At 51.3% G+C, this 17,157-nt stretch overlaps 1 long non-coding RNA gene across 1 annotated transcript in view; it reads right to left on the minus strand.

Annotated features, from left to right (window-relative positions):
- LOC130839052 (uncharacterized) overlaps positions 1–12,594 on the minus strand; it is a 30,973-nt gene extending 18,379 nt beyond the window's left edge. The window contains exons 1-2 of the long non-coding RNA XR_009049759.1: positions 12,490–12,594; positions 9,775–9,914 (exon numbers count right to left, since the gene is read on the minus strand). This is a non-coding gene — a long non-coding RNA (uncharacterized LOC130839052). The remainder of the gene's footprint in view (positions 1–9,774; positions 9,915–12,489) is intronic.
- Between the last annotated feature and the right edge of the window lie 4,563 nt (positions 12,595–17,157).

The raw sequence follows: 17,157 nt of genomic DNA on the forward strand, positions 1-17,157 counted from the left end.
CTGGCCACTTCTTCAGAGGGGCCCCAAGGCTGAAGTTCTCCAGTCATCAGGGCCCAATCTGGCTTCCCACTTTCCTGGCCACTTGGCCTCTACTCCCAGCAAGTAACTTCTCCTCCTAGGGAGAGGTGCTCAGATGGTAAGCAAGCAGGAAATCAGAGGCCCACGGCAGAGGTCCTGTTGGCAGCCCAGGGAGCTCCTTTCTTGGGGGGACCAAGCAACACTGATTGAAGGGCAGGGGCTCTAAGCTCTCTTTTCCCTTTTGGGAAACTGACTGCAGCTTGACTAGTCGGAGACTCCAAGGGACCAGTCCCCAAACCCGCGTCCCGGCGGCAAGCGCTCTACCCACCCCGGACACCGGGCCCAGGGGACTCAAGAGAGCAAAGCCGGGCAGGGCACCGCCCCAAGTCCTCTCTCGGGGCCGGGCTCCGCAGAGGAACCCGCAGCGCACCAGCTAGGAATTAGCTGCTATCTGCACCCCCTCCTGCTCGAATCCGAGCCACCCCAAACCCCCGGCCGCTGCCACCGCGCCCCGCTCCCGCTCCAACTCGGAAAGTAGCGGGCGGCGAGGGCCGAGAGGAGGGGCGGCGGCGGGGATGCGCCGGCGGTACCTGTCAGCAGCTCGATCTTGTGTCCCAGCACCTTCATCTCTGCGCCCGGCGCTGCCCGGCTCGGGGCTGCGGCGTCGGGGGAGTGCGCTCAGCCGAGCCGGGGAGAGGAGCGCGGGAGGCGAGGAGGCAAGCAGCCGGAGAGCGAGAAGCCAAGCAGGAGCAGCAGCCGGGAGCGCTCTCGCCGCCCCCCACGCCGCGCTCCCCCCTCCAAACCGGTTTAAAAAAATCCACCAATTGCACGACCGCGCACCCCTAAAAGGCGCCCGCCGCCACCTGGTCGGGGTGAACTCCGGGGGGCGGAGAGACGGCGCGGGGTGGGTGCGGGCGACACTCCGGGAGGCGGCGGGAGGGGGCCCCTGTGCCCGCCGCCCGAACAAAGAGGCCCTACCGCCCCCGATGTCGCGATCAGGGAGGCGCGGGCGGCGGCCGGGCCGTGGCCCTGGGGGTCCCCGCGTCTGGCCGGGAGGGCGAGGAGGAAGAGCCCGGGCAGGGCGGAATGGGGTGCGGAGGGGGCTCCGCCCTCGTAGGCGAAGTGTGGCCCGGCGACAAGGGGGCCGGCTCGAAGGTCTGGGTCAAGAGCGGGGGCTGCACCGGGGGGCCGGCCGCGGCCGCAGCGGCCGGGGGATGGGGGGGGGGGGAGATGGGCCTCGGGGCGCCGCCGACTCACCTAGGGTGATGCGAGCAAGACAGACGCGCAGGCGGGGAGCCGGGCCTCGGCGCCGCTGCCGCCAACGCGCGGGTGCAGGTGCCGGCAGCCCGGGGCCCCTCCGCAGAGCCACCGCTGCCGGGGGCGGGGGCCGGGCCTGGGGGAGGCGCGCCGCGGGGGGCGTGCCCACGTGGGCGCGGGGAGCGTGGGCGCTCGGCCCCCCGGCCGGGCCCGGCCCGGGGGCTGGACCCGGGAGGCGGTGCTGGGCGCTCGGCTCCCTCCTCCCGCGGCAGCAGGAGCGCCCAGTGGGCGGGCAGGCGAGCCAGACGCCCGCACCCCGGAACCTAGCAGAGACACCCAGGTCGATCGGCCTGCTCCTCACCTCCCGCAGGCGCCCGGAGGAAGAGTCTCGGCTGCTGGGAGTGCGCGGGTGCGGTGGGAGGCCCCGCCCGCCCCGCCAGTCCTCGGGGAGCCGCGCGCCGGGCTCCCGCGGGAGCGAGCGGTCTCGGCCCCAGTCTTTGTTTAGATTCCCCAGGAACCCGGAGGAGACAGCCCCCCCCCCACTTTCCCCGCCCCTGTCGCCGCCTGGGAACCGCTGGGGAGAAGCCCTGGGAGTTCAGGAAGAGCCAGGTGCTTAGGGGACCTAGGGTCGTCGTCCCCCGTGTTCAGAGCCCGAGGGTTTCCTTGGGAAACTCATGCGGGAGTGACTCCAGGCAAAGGTGTTCTGGGCCCTCGAGGTACCCCCCGCCACACACACACACAATGTGGCGAGCTCCCTGCTCTCCTCCATTCACCCTCCACTATCTGAGAGCAGGAAAGGGAACTGGGGGCCCTTTCGGTCCTCAGGCGCACTCTGGTCAGGCCCAGTGATGTTGCTTTCACCTGTTACCCCAAAAGAGGGAACGCCAAAGTCCCTGGATGGAGTCTTACTGTAGAGGGAATGAAAATAGGATGACCTGAAAAAATTTACTGGGGCAGGACAGCTCAAGCGGAGGGCTCCTGGAGACCTGGGTTCTATTCAAGCTCTGCCACTGACCTTGGGTGGGGCTCTGCCCATCCCAATTCCAGCTTTTTCGGTGCAGAGTGACCACGTTGGACCAGGTCATCTGGGAGGTCCGGGATGGCGCGGGCTGAGAGGTCAAGAGGATCCTTCAAGGCCTCTCCCCCTTCACTGGACCTTTATCTGGGCCGGTTTGTCATGAGGTCCAGCTTTCCCTCAGCTCCAGGCCCACTAATGTTTAGGAAGTAAGATTTGGTGGCCCCAGAGGGGTGCACATTCCTTCTTGGGGTGCAGTATAAATATATATTCTCCTTACAACCCTGGGGCTCACCTTGGGGAAATCCTTGCCTCTCAGTTTCCTCCTTTGTAAAGCGGATGATGAGGGGAGGTGGTGACAGAGTAAACCTCTATGTCCAAAACATCCAGGAAGCTGTGGTTCTATATATAACAAGCCTGGAACCGATCCTTAAGAGCACAGGCTGGATCTATAATTTCCTGACTGTGTGACTTATTCTCTCTGAGGCTTTATGTCATACTCTGTAAAACTGGGATGCTGCTGACCTCAGAGGGTTCCTAAGAGTTAAATGATGGCATAAAATGCTTAGTATTTGGTCTTAGAGCACGTGGTTGAAGTGCTCAATAGTCCCTGTGATTACTGATGATAAAACTGTTATTACTGCATTAGAGATTCTTTCAGGCTTTTCTGAATTCTACCCTTTCCAATGATTTCAGACCTAGTCACTGAATACAACTAATTGTTGATGTTCTAGTAGCATAATTCATGAGGCCTAGCCTGTCCTGAATTCCTTGGAGGAATACAGGCCCCAGGAGAATGTATTATAAAAGACTGCCTAAAAAGAGCTTTGATACTATGACACGTCTGTCTGTGTGCAGAATGGTGTCTGCCATAGACTTGAATTAATGTGGACCAACCCACCTGGCTCAGATAATTCATGAACCCCAAGTGGGTATTCGGGGGGGGGGGGGTCCGGTTGAGGATTTGAACGCCTAAAAAGTAGAGCCTCAATAGATGATGAAGCAATGTGATTGTAAGAACACTGCCCTCCCGGGGGCTACTGCATCAAGAAAAGGTGCTTAGGGGATAGGCAGGGAGGGGGGCCTGACCCCTTCTGGAGGAGTCACGCGTGCTGGGCAGAGGAGTCCCAGCTGAGTCAGCAAAAGGACAAGCTCCCAGTTCCTTCTACTCTGGGGCTTTTCTTCATCCCTGAGGGGCAGGCACAGTGTCTGGGGGCAGGCTGGGTGGCAGGGTTTTTAACAGAGGAAAGCAGAGCATGGCAGATAGCCAAGCTGTTGGCTGGGACAGGGAGCATCTAAGACATGTCCCTCAAGCCTTGCTCCTCATTATCTGCAAGATGCTGCAGAAGTCGCTGTCCTCTCTGGACTGCCCTTTTCCCACTTGCAGACTGCGGAGGAGAGTGGCCTGGAGCTCAGCTAGAGACGGAGACCCAGCCTATCTGAAGATCTCTCTGAGCCTTCATTTCCCCCTCTGGAAACGCAGGCTAACCCAACAGTCTGGGTGATTGCAGGAAAAAGAAGCCTCCTCTGTCTGAATCAAGAAAAACAGGGCTTTGTTAAAAGGACCATGGGCAGCCCTGGGGATCTCAGGAGCCAGGCCCAACCCTGCAGCATCGGTCTGGTGTCAGAACCACTCCTTGCCATCCCCCGGCACAGACGCTGCAGCCAGCACCAGCCCTGGGCAGGGACACGGGATGTTGGCATCAGGACCATGGTTGCCTCTGAAGCCAGAGGCGCTGCTCTGCTGCTGCACTGTCACCAGAATGGATTCGGTGTGGCCTTGGCTTGCTCATGTCACCAGTTTCTAATTCACAGTCAAGAATGGGATATCTGATTGGAGGTATCTGTATCAGGTACTCTGTCACAGCTACAAGGGAGGCTGGGAAAATGTGTTTTCAGGTCCTCTAGTGGGAGGTGGACTTTGCCTTGTAGGAAGGGCATGCCAGATGCTGGTGGCCAAAAGAGTGACCAGTGCCCACGTCAGATAATAATGGCCTTGATGTGAAACTGCTGTGAGATGACGCACATGGGCACTTAACTCAGAGCCTGACATGAAGGGAACACACCATTCAGGGTCTCTGAGAGTCATATCACACTGCACATCTACAGTGTCAAGCCATGATGCTCCTACATCCTTTAGTCTTTGATTTTTCAGCAGGTGAAAGACAAAAGGACCTTGAGAACCGTATGGCTTGCTGCCCTTCCAGATGCAGAGGCAGCTCTGGTCCCGCTGCCAGGAGGACAGGTGACTGGGTTTTTCCATTGTGGTGATGAATTGGGCTGAGTCACCATCCCTCTCCAGTCCCCTCGTGACCATGACTGGGAGCAAGTGAAAAGAACCAGCAGGTGGGGTCAGGGGTGCAAAGGAGCCTGGGGCCATGGAAGCTGCTTCTCTTAGCAGGGGGAGGGGGAGCAGGAAACATCCCCTCTTCCCCACGGACACTCCCCACGCACTAATGATGAGTCAGATGGCCTCGGGGAGAGAAGAGAGGATCTTTTCTCTTCTTTTATATGCTTGGTTGAGTGCCTCTTTGGTGCCAAGCCCTGTGCTGAGTGCACTGGAGAACCAGAGCAGACCAGACACTGACCTTGCCTTTCAGGTCTGTGCACCAGTGGAGGAAACCATCTCAGAGTCCCATCATCTGGGTACTGGGCAGACTCTGCTAACATGTGCAGTTGAGGTTACTATACGGTACAGTGGGGGCCTGGAGGGGCCAGCAAGGGTTTCATGGAGGAAGAGGCATCTGAGCCTGCATAGAGGTGGAAGGTCAGCAGATGGAGATAGAAGAGCGGGTGATTGGGGGAGAACATCCGTCCGTCCGTCCGTCCGTCCGTCCATCCATCCATCCTACATTGGGTCCCTGCTAACTAAGCTCAGGGAGGCACATAGCGGAGTGTGCTGCAGCCCTGCCCTCTGACAGGAGCTCCCAGATGGAGGTGGAGAAGGCTGGGTGTGTGTGAGCAGATGGTAAGGAAGCTGGAATGGGCAAATGGGCAGCGGGGAGTGCCTGGTCTCAGGCTGACTCTGAAATTTCACCAGCCAGCATTATCTGCTCCCTGCTCCTGGCCCACCCAGGACCAGTCACTGGCTATGTTGCCACCCCCTTTCTCCCATAACACGTAAAGACCCTCCCCCTGCAGTGCCTACCCTTTAAGCTCTCCAGGAAAGTCCAGACACCTGACTCTGTTCTCTCCCATCCCAGAGGACAGCAGAGCTCCCTCCAGTTCCCTTGGAGAATGCGTGGGAAGCTTTACCAGACACAGGGAGCCCCAATGTGTGCTGAGTCCAGGCAAGGAGTGGATCAAATAATATATTTTTAAAATTCCAGGAGTCAGGGACTTCCTGGTGGCACAGTGGTTAAGACTCCGCACTCCCAATGCAAGGGGCCTGGGTTTGATCCCTGGTCAGGGAACTAGATCTCACACACTCTCAACTAAGAGTTCGCATGTCACAACTAAGGAGCTGGTGAGCTGCAACTAAGGAGCCAGTGAGATGCAACTAAGGAGCCCTCCTGCCACAACTAAGACCTGGTGCAACCAACTAAATAAATAAAATGTAACCAAGTAAATAAATAAAATACATATTTAAAAAATTTCCCATAGTCATATATGCTCAGTGAAGAAAACTCAATGCAGAGGAAAAAACTAAAATCCTTCATGATTCCATTGCCTAAAGATAACCAGTGTTAACATGTTAACATTGAGGTGGGTGGGGTGCAGGGAGGAGTATGTCTTTCAGCACTGCATGTGCGCGCGCGCATGCGTGCGTGCGTGTGTGTGTGCGTGTGTGTGTGTGTGTGCGTGTGTGTGTGTGTGAGAGTTTCCCCCCAAGGCATCATACTGCACCTATTTTTGCCACTCTATCTTTTTTCACTTGCCAGTATATCATGAACATTTACCCTGATAAAAAGTATTCTTCTGCAACGTCTTTATAATAGCTGCACTGTGTTTATTGTGTGGGTGTTTCAGTATTTTCTTAGCCAGTCCCATAGTGCTGGGCATTTAGCTGTTGGGCATTTAAATGGGATGTTTCCAATCTTTGATGGTTGGAAACAGCGCTGCTAGCAATCTACCTAGATGCTGCTTTGCCCACATAGCTTGGATGACCTCCTAAGGCCACTTCGCAGCCTCCCTCTGCTTGGCTACTTGGTCTCTGACCTGCACCAAGGCCAGCCCACCCATCCTTGAAAGGAGACCTGTATTTGGTCTCCTGACTGGACTAATACCTATGCAGGTTCTTGGGGGCATCCTGGGGAAAGTGTGGACTGGTTCCAGCCCCACCTTCCCAACTGTGCTAATTTCATTTTAAAGACTGACTTTTTTTTTTTGATCTGGTACTTGTATTACCACTGGGGGAAACTTACTTACGTGTACACAGGACCTCTCTGCACTTTTTTTTGCAACTTCTTGTAAATCTATAATTATTTCAAATAAAAAGTTAAACAAACAAACCTAAGGCAGGCCTGGAGGGAACGATTTGGCCCCCGTTTCAGGAACGAATGTTTTTAAGTCTACACTTTGTCACAAGGACCAGAGCTCAGCGTTCCCTGCCTCGGTTTCCCCTGAAGGGTAGGAAATGTTCCAGGGAAAGACAGCTCTCCTGATGGGTGGTGGGTGGCCCTCCAGGCTTTCCTTGATCCTAACTCTGCTGCTGGCCCCAGTCGTGAGCTTGAGGGGCCTGATCACCCCCAATCTCCGTGGGAAGGGAGAACCAAGAGGGCAGGGAGGAGGCACAGCTTCCCCTGTGGGCCCCAGGGAGCTCCTGGGTAGACAAGAATTTGCAGAAAGCAAACGAAAAGCTAAGATCTGCTCTTTGGAGGAGAGCTACGTCATTCTCCGTCCACAGAGAACACACGTGTCTGGAAAAGCCTCTGTCATGAAGTTCTGGAGAGAATGGCCTCCTGAGCTAAAGCCATGCCTAGAGCTGGGGTGCCACGACCCACACCTGGGGTGGACCCTATGCTGGGCTGCCCTGAGCACTCTCCGCTCTTGGGGGCCCGTGTCCTCAGCACCATGATGACAGGATTGGGTTGAATCAGAGGTTCCAACCAAGTTTCCAGATAACAGAAACTGAAGAACTGACATAGGATGCTGTGTCAAGGGTCCCCAAGACCACCCTCAAGCTTGATGATTTACTACAAAGGCTCATAGAACTCAGAAAAGCCGTTTCCCTCATGATTACCATTTATTGCAACGAAAGGACACAGATCAAATCAGTGAAGAGAAAGGGTGCACGAGTGGAGTCCAGGAGACTCCAGGCACACGCTTCCAGGGGCTCCTCCCAGTGGAGTCGCACGGGGGCACCGTCAATGCTTCCAGCACTGATATACATCACAAGCAGAGTACCGACGGTACGCTCACCGGAGCCTTGGGGAGCAGGGTTTTCACTGGGAGTCGGTCGCATCGGCACATAGCACCTGAGCGACTAATCTAAGCTACTCAGTCTCCAGGCCCCCATTAGTCAAACCCATACAGTGTGGCCCGGGGCCTCGGGCATCCAAACACAGGCTTTCCTCAGGGGTCACACTGTGAGGGGAAGCTATCTGGTCCGACCTCTACAAGGTGGCCCAAGGCCTCAAACATGGACAAACACTCCTGTCAGGCAGCAGGAGCGTCAAGGGCAGTCCTTTCCTTGCAAAGCACAGGATTCAAGCGGCCCAAGCCTGCTGAGCTAACCCCGTACTGCGCAGATGCCAAGCACTTATTCTGCCACATGCACACACACACACAGTCACCTGCTTTCACTGTGATTTCATACAAGAAAAGAGGTTTAACTCCAAGAAGGTGGTCCAGACATCATGATGTGATGGGGTTAGCACTCCCCAAGAGAAAACGGGTGGCCCCACATTGTTAGCTCCGAAGATGAGGGAAGGGGCCAGGAGCCACCCGCGTACACTGTGAATCTGATATATATGCTTTTCTTGTTTGTCCGCACAGCTTTGTCCCCAGTCAAGGAACAGACGGGCTGAGACGCTCCCTCTGGCTCTTGCATTAGCTCTGGGTCACGTGTCCCGGCTCTTGGGAAGGACCAGGCCCTGTCGAGGGTAGGAAGGCTCAGTCTGGAACCCTCCCTTAAGCGTCCAAGCCAGTTTGTCCTTTCTCTTCTTGGGCCTTGCTGCTGTTGCAGCTCATCCTGGGAGAGAGAGGAGCCTGTTCTTTTTAACAAATGCCCTGGCCCCTGGCGCAGCCCTTACCCCAGGTTCCAGGCACCTCTAGTACAAACTCTACAGTAGACCAGATGTTCTTTTTTTTTAATCGGGGACAGTTGCTTTACAATGTTGTGTTAGTTTCTACTGTACACTGAAGTGAATCAGCTATATGTATACATATATCCCCGCTTTTTTGGATTTCCTTCCCATTTAAGTCACCACAGAACACTGAGTAGAGTTCCCTGTGCTATACAGCCAGATGTCCTTCTAAGGTCCCACTTCATCCCATTTCCTCATGGTCCAGCCCCCGTGCATGGAGCTGAGCCATCAAAGAAAGGCCTGGACTGTTGACCCTAGCGGGCCTCAAGATGGGGAGTCAGACAGCCTTGGGTCTCACCGTTTACAACCAAGGTGACCTTGGGTAAGTTTCACAGACTTGCAGAGCTTCCTCCTCTCTCAAACGGGTCTAATGATATAGCTGTGAGGAGTTAGTGAGTTGCTAACTGTAGAGCCTTCAGCCCAGCGCCTAGTTGGGGCCCATTAATAAGTGGCTGTTAAGACAGTGAATTTTGTGGTTTCAGGCACATGGTGTGGGGGCAAGTGGGATCTTTGTGATGAGTACAGTACTGCCTTGGAGCTGGGTGGTTAGAAGCCAGGAGGTCCTTATGGCTTTTGGACTTTGGGAGTGGGAACACACTCAGGTACATAGCAGGAAGGGAGTGGGTTATTGGGGTATCATGAGGATCCAGAGACCTGTTCACCACAGGGCCTTTGCACGTGCACTCTCTCTGCCCAGGGATCCCTTCCTTTCACTTCCTACACTTCCCTGGGCTAATCCTGCTCATCCTTGCAGGTGTCAATTTAGATTTCACCTGACTCCCTGATTCCCTGACTCCCTTCCTCTGTGCTTCCATCATACCACATTCTCAATAATGATTAATAATAATAATACAAATAATAATAGTCTACCACTTAGGAGGCCCTTTCTATATGCCAGGAACAGTGCTAAGGGCATTACCTACATACATTAGCTCATTTGATTCTCCCACCATTTGCAGAGATAGCTGTAGCTTTATTTTTCTGATGATACAGATGAAAAAACAGGTTCAGAGAAGTGAAGTGAAGTAAATGGCTCAACTGTACAGTGGTGGTCTGTGTGCTGGGCCATCTCCACCCTGGACCATGAGCTTCCTGAGGGCAGGGATCGTGTCTTGTTGGCTGTTAAGCCTCAGCATCCAGCACTGGGCCTGGTACTTAGGATGGGCTCAGTAGGGGGAAGCCCTCCACCAATATCTGTTGAATAAATAAGTGAATGCAATGCAGTACTCGGCTTACCGTGGATGATCTGTGGTCGGCAGAATAATGCCTCCCCTCAAACATGTTGTTGTCATAGTCTCTGGAACCCAGGAATACGTTGCATTACTTGTCAGAGGGGAATGAAGTTTACAGGTGAAGTGAAGTTGCCAATCAGCAAACTTAAAAACAGGGAGATTATCCTGGGTCATCTGGGGGGGCCCAATGTAATGACAAGGGTTCTTAAAAGTGGGAGAGGGAGGCAGGAGAGGACCAGAGAGACGGCAGCATGGGGACGTGGCTTGACAGCATTGCTGGCTTTAAAGATGGAGGGAAGGGCCATGTGCAAGGAAAGCAGATGGACTCTAGAAGGTGGGAAAAGCAAGGAAATGGATTTTCCTCTAGAACCTCCAAAAGGAGTGCAGTCCCGCCAACATCTTGCTTTTAACCCAGGGAGACCCATTCTAGACTTTGGGCCTTCAGACCTATAAGCAAATTAATTTGCGTGATGTTAAGCCACTAATGTAGTAGCTTTTCACATCAACAATAAAAACGAGTATTGTGCCCAATGCCCGATGTTGAAGATCACATTTCGTGGTCACTTATTAAATGACTGTTGAGCTGAACTGGATTATTACTGTAGGTACCCCCACTTCATATCAGGAGAGCCATATAAGAAAAAAGTGTTTTTGTATATTTTGGATTTATTGCATCCGCGGCCTTATTGGGAGGTCTCAAGATGTGTTAGAGTTTGGTTCTGAGACCAAGCCATTGGCTTGGCAGGCTGGGCTGAGTGGGGTCACAGAAAAGGACATGAGGGGCCTTGTAGGGAAAGGGAGAGTGAGCCGTGCTGCTGGGCAGGTAGAGTCAGCATCCTGGACTGTCCATGGCCTCAGGCCTGAGAGTGCCATCTCTGGGTGCACACCGCTGCTTCCATAAGCAGAGGGGACGCCATGCACTGAGTCTCCACGCCTGCTGGAAGGTCCTAACCGCTCTAAGTCAGCTCAGGCTGCTATAACAAAATACCCTAACTGGGTGGCTTATACAGTTCTAGAGGCTGGAAGTCTGAGATCAGGGTGCCAGCACAGTCAGGTCCTGGCGAGGACCCTCTTCCGGGTTGCAGACAGCTATTTTCTCAGTGTCCTCACACTGGGGACAGCAGAGAGAATCCTGTGGGATCCTTGTATAAGGGCACTCATCCCATTTATGAACACCCCATCCTCATAACCTAATCACCTCTCAAAGGTCCCCAACTCCAAACACCATCACCTTGGCGCAGGGCGTCAGGACTTCCGTATATGAATTTGGGGGACACGAACATTCCATCCATAACAAGCCCCACTGTGCACGTGCCACGATGATGCCAACCCACCAGAGGAGGGAAGAGCCAGCTCCTGTGTCCTTCTCCACTGTGCTGGGCACTGCACCAAGCATCCTTAACCCGCTCCGCTCTCATAGCAACACCACGTGATGGGTGCTATCGTCACCCCCACTTTACAGCTTAGGAAACTGAGGGCTAGAAGGTAAAGTCACAGCCCGTAATTGGGGCTGAACAAAGGCAGGGGGGCTCCAGGGTCTCTCGTCTTACCCACTGGGCTCTACTGCCTCTAGGTGGAATAATGACTACAATAGCAATACCCCCACCTCATGTTTGGAAACACCTTTCTGTTCACACTCATTCTCATCCTGTTTTCTCTTGTCATCCTCACAGTGGCTGGTCATTATCATTAGGGCCCGTGGCTTACATTTTGGGAAACAGAGCTCATGAGAGGGAGGTCCCAGCCTCCCTTAATTCATAGCACGGGTGGGATCCCCTCCTGGGTCTCCTGGCTCCAGATCCACAGTCTCTCTCTTCCACCAGCTGCCCCCGCCTCACCCTGATGCATTATTTACGGCCCATTACGTACCTCCTGCAGGCGCCCAGATGCTGCCTGCCAGGGCTGTGACCTCGCTGCATCCCCTGGAGAGGACCAAGGGCAGCTCTTTCCCCCTCATCCTCACTCTCTCCTCTCCCCTCCCCCTTGCGGCCTCTGTGGGTCTCGGCAGGCTCCTGGGGTGTGGCATGGCCTGTCCCCTCATCCCACCCCCCACCCATGGGAGCCGTGTTATGAGCAGATTCCCCTTTGCTGAGCCAGTTGACACAGTTGCTTCCTGAGCAAGGCAGTGACAGCCACACAGTTCAAATTCACCATCTCCTCCACATGGCCCTGGCTCGAGGTGCCAGTGTGTGTGCACGGGTGGATGGTGTATGTATGTGTGTGCATACGTGTGCATGTGTGTCATGAGAGAAGGGCGTGTGTGTGTGTATGATGTTATACATGGGGCAGGGGAGGGGCATGGATTTAAGTGCTCACAGTTGAACGTGTGTGAGTGGCCTCTTCTGGGTCTTGTAGACAAAAGCTACGTCACCGTGGGGACTGGGAAGCGGTGCTTAGGTCAAGTGCTAAGGCTGGGAGCAGGACCCCCCCAGGGTCCCTGGATCCCACAGCCTTAGAGCTGTGTGACACTGAGCAAGTTGCTTCATCTCTCTGTGCCTCATGTGCCTCCTTCTTTACTTCCCTGAGTCGAAGATTAGATAAGACAATGCCTGTGAAGCAACCAGCGCAGGGCCTGAGGGACAGTGGACACTGATAAACATCTTTTGACCAGGCACCCTATCCTGCCTCCCTCTAGGCAAGGACAGACCAGCTTGGATCACAAACTCTCAGGAGAAAGGGCACCTGGGGAGGGGGAAGGAGAAGCTAAATGCTTGCTGACCTGACTGGTAAGTGTCTAGGCAGCAGTTGGGTCCCCGTCACCTCCGTTTCCACGTCCGTAAAATGGGCAATAGCTGACGTTAGCAGTTGCTTCACACCATGGCTGGCACCATGGAATTCTGGAAAACGAGAATGAAAACTCCAGGAAATTACAGAAATCGCTCCTTGGACTGAACTTTCTCTCTTTTCCTCAGAATTTAAGGCTTTTGGCACATGTTAGCACATAAAACCAGAGGGCAGGCATTTGTTCCTCCTCCTCTCTTTTAAACTCAAAACTCCCAGGTCCTGAGTGACTTAGCTGAGGGTTCTCAGAATCATGTGGAGACCCTGTGACCCTCACAGCCCCTAAGCCTTGACTCCAGGACCCTGGTTAGGAGGGACTAGAGGCACCAAAGAATCTGTGCCTTTAATAAGCTTCCTCAACGATTCCAAAGCAGGTGGCCCACTGTGAGAAGTTAGAGACCAAGGACCCACTGGGGATTTGTCCAGATGCCCCTGGAATGAGTCCTCCCAGAGTCCTGTCTCTCTGGCTCCTTGTCCTCCATCCTAGGACCCTGAAAATGGAACGAGTGGGCTTCCCCAAAGCTCACCACCTCCCACTTCCTCCAGTTTAGCATTGTTGGTTTCTGTAGCTTGATCAGTTTCCAATCACCATAACTGTTCTTGAACCTGGGACAACTGATGTTTGCTCTGTGGATGTCTCTCCCTAGAAGCACAGGGGAGTGAGCAAAGCTGGATCACAGCAAAGTCTTCCCCAGACCTGGGAGCTCAACTTAAAGAGCCTGCCCTTGTACGCCTGCCTGTTGAACTGAAAAGGACACACACTGGGTAGCTGCTACCTACAGACCTTGGGCCACAGAATGAGGTTCAGGGAGCAGGCGTGACAGTGCCCTGTGGACTGCAGCAGAACTGCCTTAGCCAGCATGCAGACCCGAGCAAGAAAAGCAAACACGCGTGGTGGTAAGCCCCTGAATTTGTGGATGGTTTGTTACACAGCATTATTACAGCCATAGCTGACTAGTTCACCAGGATGGATCTATGTTTTCATAGGCTCTCGAGGCCGACTTTGCCTGCTTTAATCCTGCTGTGTGATTCCTTGCCTATAGTGAATCAGCAAGTCTGGTTCTAAGGTTCCAAGTCATTTTCATGACCCTGGCGGTGCTAAGTCTCATCCCTCCCCAGAACTGGCTGTGACCCTCTTCCATCTCATTCATCCTAGGAGCAACCACAGTAATCCCCTGCAAGTGCTGAGTGCTGACCACCAACTGCTAATCCATCTGAAACATTCTATATATGTGTCACCATAATCCTATGAACTAGTAACAGATTATCCACATTTTATAGATGAGAAGATCAAAGCTTGGGGAAATTTACTACAATCTTACCCCCAGTAAGTGGTGGATAAAGACTCTAGCCTGGATCTCTAAGCCTGTGCTCTTCACTCCTCTTCCCAAGAGATTCCTCATGTTAGTGGAAATGCCTGTTTTCCTGGCACAGCCGCCTCCTCCAGCCATCTTCCACACACCCTTCTCCAGGTCCACCTTCCAGCTTCGGGTCCTGCAGCCACTTTCTACTTGCAGTGAATATACTTGATCCCTGATGCCTGGAGTTAATTATTTCAAAAAGACATTTGGAAACTCAGCTCTGTTGGGTCTAATGTATGCCTTTTTGCTAATTTAATAGTTCTGTCTTTCAAAAACGAGTGTGCTTTTGAAACATGTTCACTGGACTGTCATTTCATTACCCTCCAGATATCTTCCCATTGTTGTTTTTCTCTCTGAACGCAGCCCTGTGGATCTCAGAGCCGAGACCTGTGTCTTGTGACTGGGGTGTCTGCTTCCCAAAGGTAAAGCCTTGACTGTCTGTGTGCCCAGACTCAGCAATTGGGCAGAAGGACAGTCTGAAATTATGAAAAGTCTAAAGTACTGGATCATTTTTAAAAGAGGCAGCTTGAGTTCTTACTGGTGCATTCTGTTCACCAAATGCTAAGAATGGTTATTTCTGGGTAGTGGATTTTAAGGAAGTTTCTAGTTTCTTCTTTACCCATCTCTTACCTGTTTTATTTTCCATTGTTTTTAATTTACAAAAGCATGTCTAATTTTAATAATAAAATAAGAATAAAGTTATTATCATTAAAAAGAATGAGCATTCAATAAGAGGAGATCCTTCTGGCAAAGTGTCAAGGGAAGCCTAGCTTTTATGAATTTGTTAAATGAAACTATAAACTTGTCCAATGATCTTTTATGAATGTGTTAAAGCTGCTCCGAGAAGCAGACCTCTCTCTGAAAATGGGGAGACCTCTGTGCAAAAAGGGAAAACAAGACCCAGGATAACACGTATGTTCTTAAAATAATTTTTGTGTTTCTAAAAAGATGGGATGGAACTTGAGTGTTTGAAATGTTAACGTTATCATTTGTGAAACATTCGATACCACTTTTCTTTACTCTTGGGCACGATTTGACTTAAATTTGCAAATGGATCTGTTTCTATATGTTTTCACTTAAAAAATATGACCGCGTTTTGCCCAGTGCCAGCAGTGTTCTAAGCTCACAGGATGCGGGAAGGCGTGAGGGTGGATTCCCAGCCCTGAGCAGCCCCTACTCCTGGGGGGGCAGTGGTGTCAGCACTCACACAGTGGGGTACGTGCTCTGGGAGGACCCTGGGGAAGCCCAGAAGAGGCAGTTCTTTTCCTTCCCTGAGAAAAATCAAGAAGGACTTCTCCGAGGCAATAACGGACAAGTAGACGTTTACCAGGAGGAGCAGGTGACATTCCAGGAGAAGAAGAAAGACAGTCCAGGCAAAGAAAGAGGAGGTACAAAGTCTCCTAAGGGTGATGGTTGTGGAAAAGCTAGACCTGTGTTGGTGAAACAGCAAGTTGCTGGCTGTGACTACAATTTAGAGTATAGAGTGTGTATGTGTTTGCTGGGTGTTGAAGAGCCTTGGATGATGGGCTAAGCAGTTTATCTGGTTAGAGATGGGGAGCTATTAAAAGGTCTTAAACAGGGTAATGGCATGATCATATTTGCCTTTTACAATGGCTGCTCACTGGATATATCTGTGAAGGTCCATGTAGGTGACAGAAACCACATCAAATATTTGAAGGAAGAGAATTTAATGTAAATAATTACCCAGGTCAGAATGGCCATCACCTAAAAGTCTACACATAATAAATGCTAGAGAGGGTTTGGAAAAAAGGGAACCCTCCTACACTGCTGGCAGGAATTGGTGCAGCCACTCTGGAGAACAGTATGGAGGTTCCTTAAAAAACTAAAAATAGAGTTACCATATGAGCCAGCAATCGCATTTCTGGGCATATATCCGGAAAAGATGAAAACTCTAATTCAGAAAGATTCATACACACCAATGTTCAAAGCAGCACTATTCACAATGGCCAAGACGTGAGAACAACCTAAATGTCCATCAACAAATGAATGGGTAAAGAAGATGTGGTACATAGATGTATACAATGGAATACTGCTCAGCCATTAAAAAGAATGAAATAATGCCATTTGCAGCAACATGGATGGACCTAGAGATTATCATACTACGTGAAGTAAGTCAGACAAGACAAATACCACATGATATCACTTATATGTGAATCTAAAAAAAATACAAATCAACTGATTTATAAAACAGAAACAGAGTGACAGACCTAGAAAACAAATTTATGGTTACCAAAGGGGAAAGGGGAGGGGGAGGGATAAATTAGGAGTATGGGATTAATAGATACACACCACTATACATAAAAGAAACAAACAAGGATTTACTGTATAGCACATGGACCTATAATCAATATCTTATAATAATCGATAATGGGAAAGAATCTGAAGCCATACACCTGAAACTAATACTGTACTGTAAATCAACTACAATTTAATAAAGTTCTAAAAAAGAAAAAATAATTATTCAATATCTACATATATTTATTCATCTATCCATCCCTCTATCCATTCATCAGTACATCTTCTTTTTTAAGGTATTTCAAACAATTACAGACATCAGTGTCTACTCCCCTACATACTTCGGCATACACGTCATTCATTAAGGTTCAAGTTTTTTCAGTTTTTAATCAAACTTAATATACAATGAAATGCAAAAATCCTAAGTATATCTGGGATTTACTGAATTTTGACAGATGTATACACTTGTCTAACCCAAACTGCATTCAAAATATGAGACATTACCAACACCCTAGAAAATTCCTTCATGGCCATCCTCAGGTAATCCCCGTCTCCATCCTCCAAGAGACAACCGCTGTTCTGATTTTTTCCCATCATTTTCTTAACTTCAGCATTATTGACATTTTGGTCCAAATAATCCTCTGCTGTTGGCGGCTGTCCTTGTGCATTACGTAGCCTGTCCTAGAATTTCATATAAATAGAATATACTCTTTTTTGTTTGGCTTTTCCCACTGAACGTGTTTATGAGATTCATCCATGTTATCTCGTGTATCGTCGTTTATTCCTTTTTATTGCCAAGTAGGATTCCATTTTAAACCACAGTTTACCCATTCTCCTGTTGATGGACACAGGGGCCATTTCTAGTTTTTGGTTATCATGAAAAAAGCTGCTGCGAACGTTCTTTTACAATTTTTTTGTGAGCATATGTTTTAATTTCTCCTAGCTAAGAAGCTAAGAGGACTTTCAGGGTCACAGGGTAGATATATAAT

Source organism: Hippopotamus amphibius, chromosome 16 (assembly GCF_030028045.1).
Source record: "Hippopotamus amphibius kiboko isolate mHipAmp2 chromosome 16, mHipAmp2.hap2, whole genome shotgun sequence".
Classification (NCBI taxonomy): Eukaryota; Metazoa; Chordata; class Mammalia; order Artiodactyla; family Hippopotamidae; genus Hippopotamus; species Hippopotamus amphibius.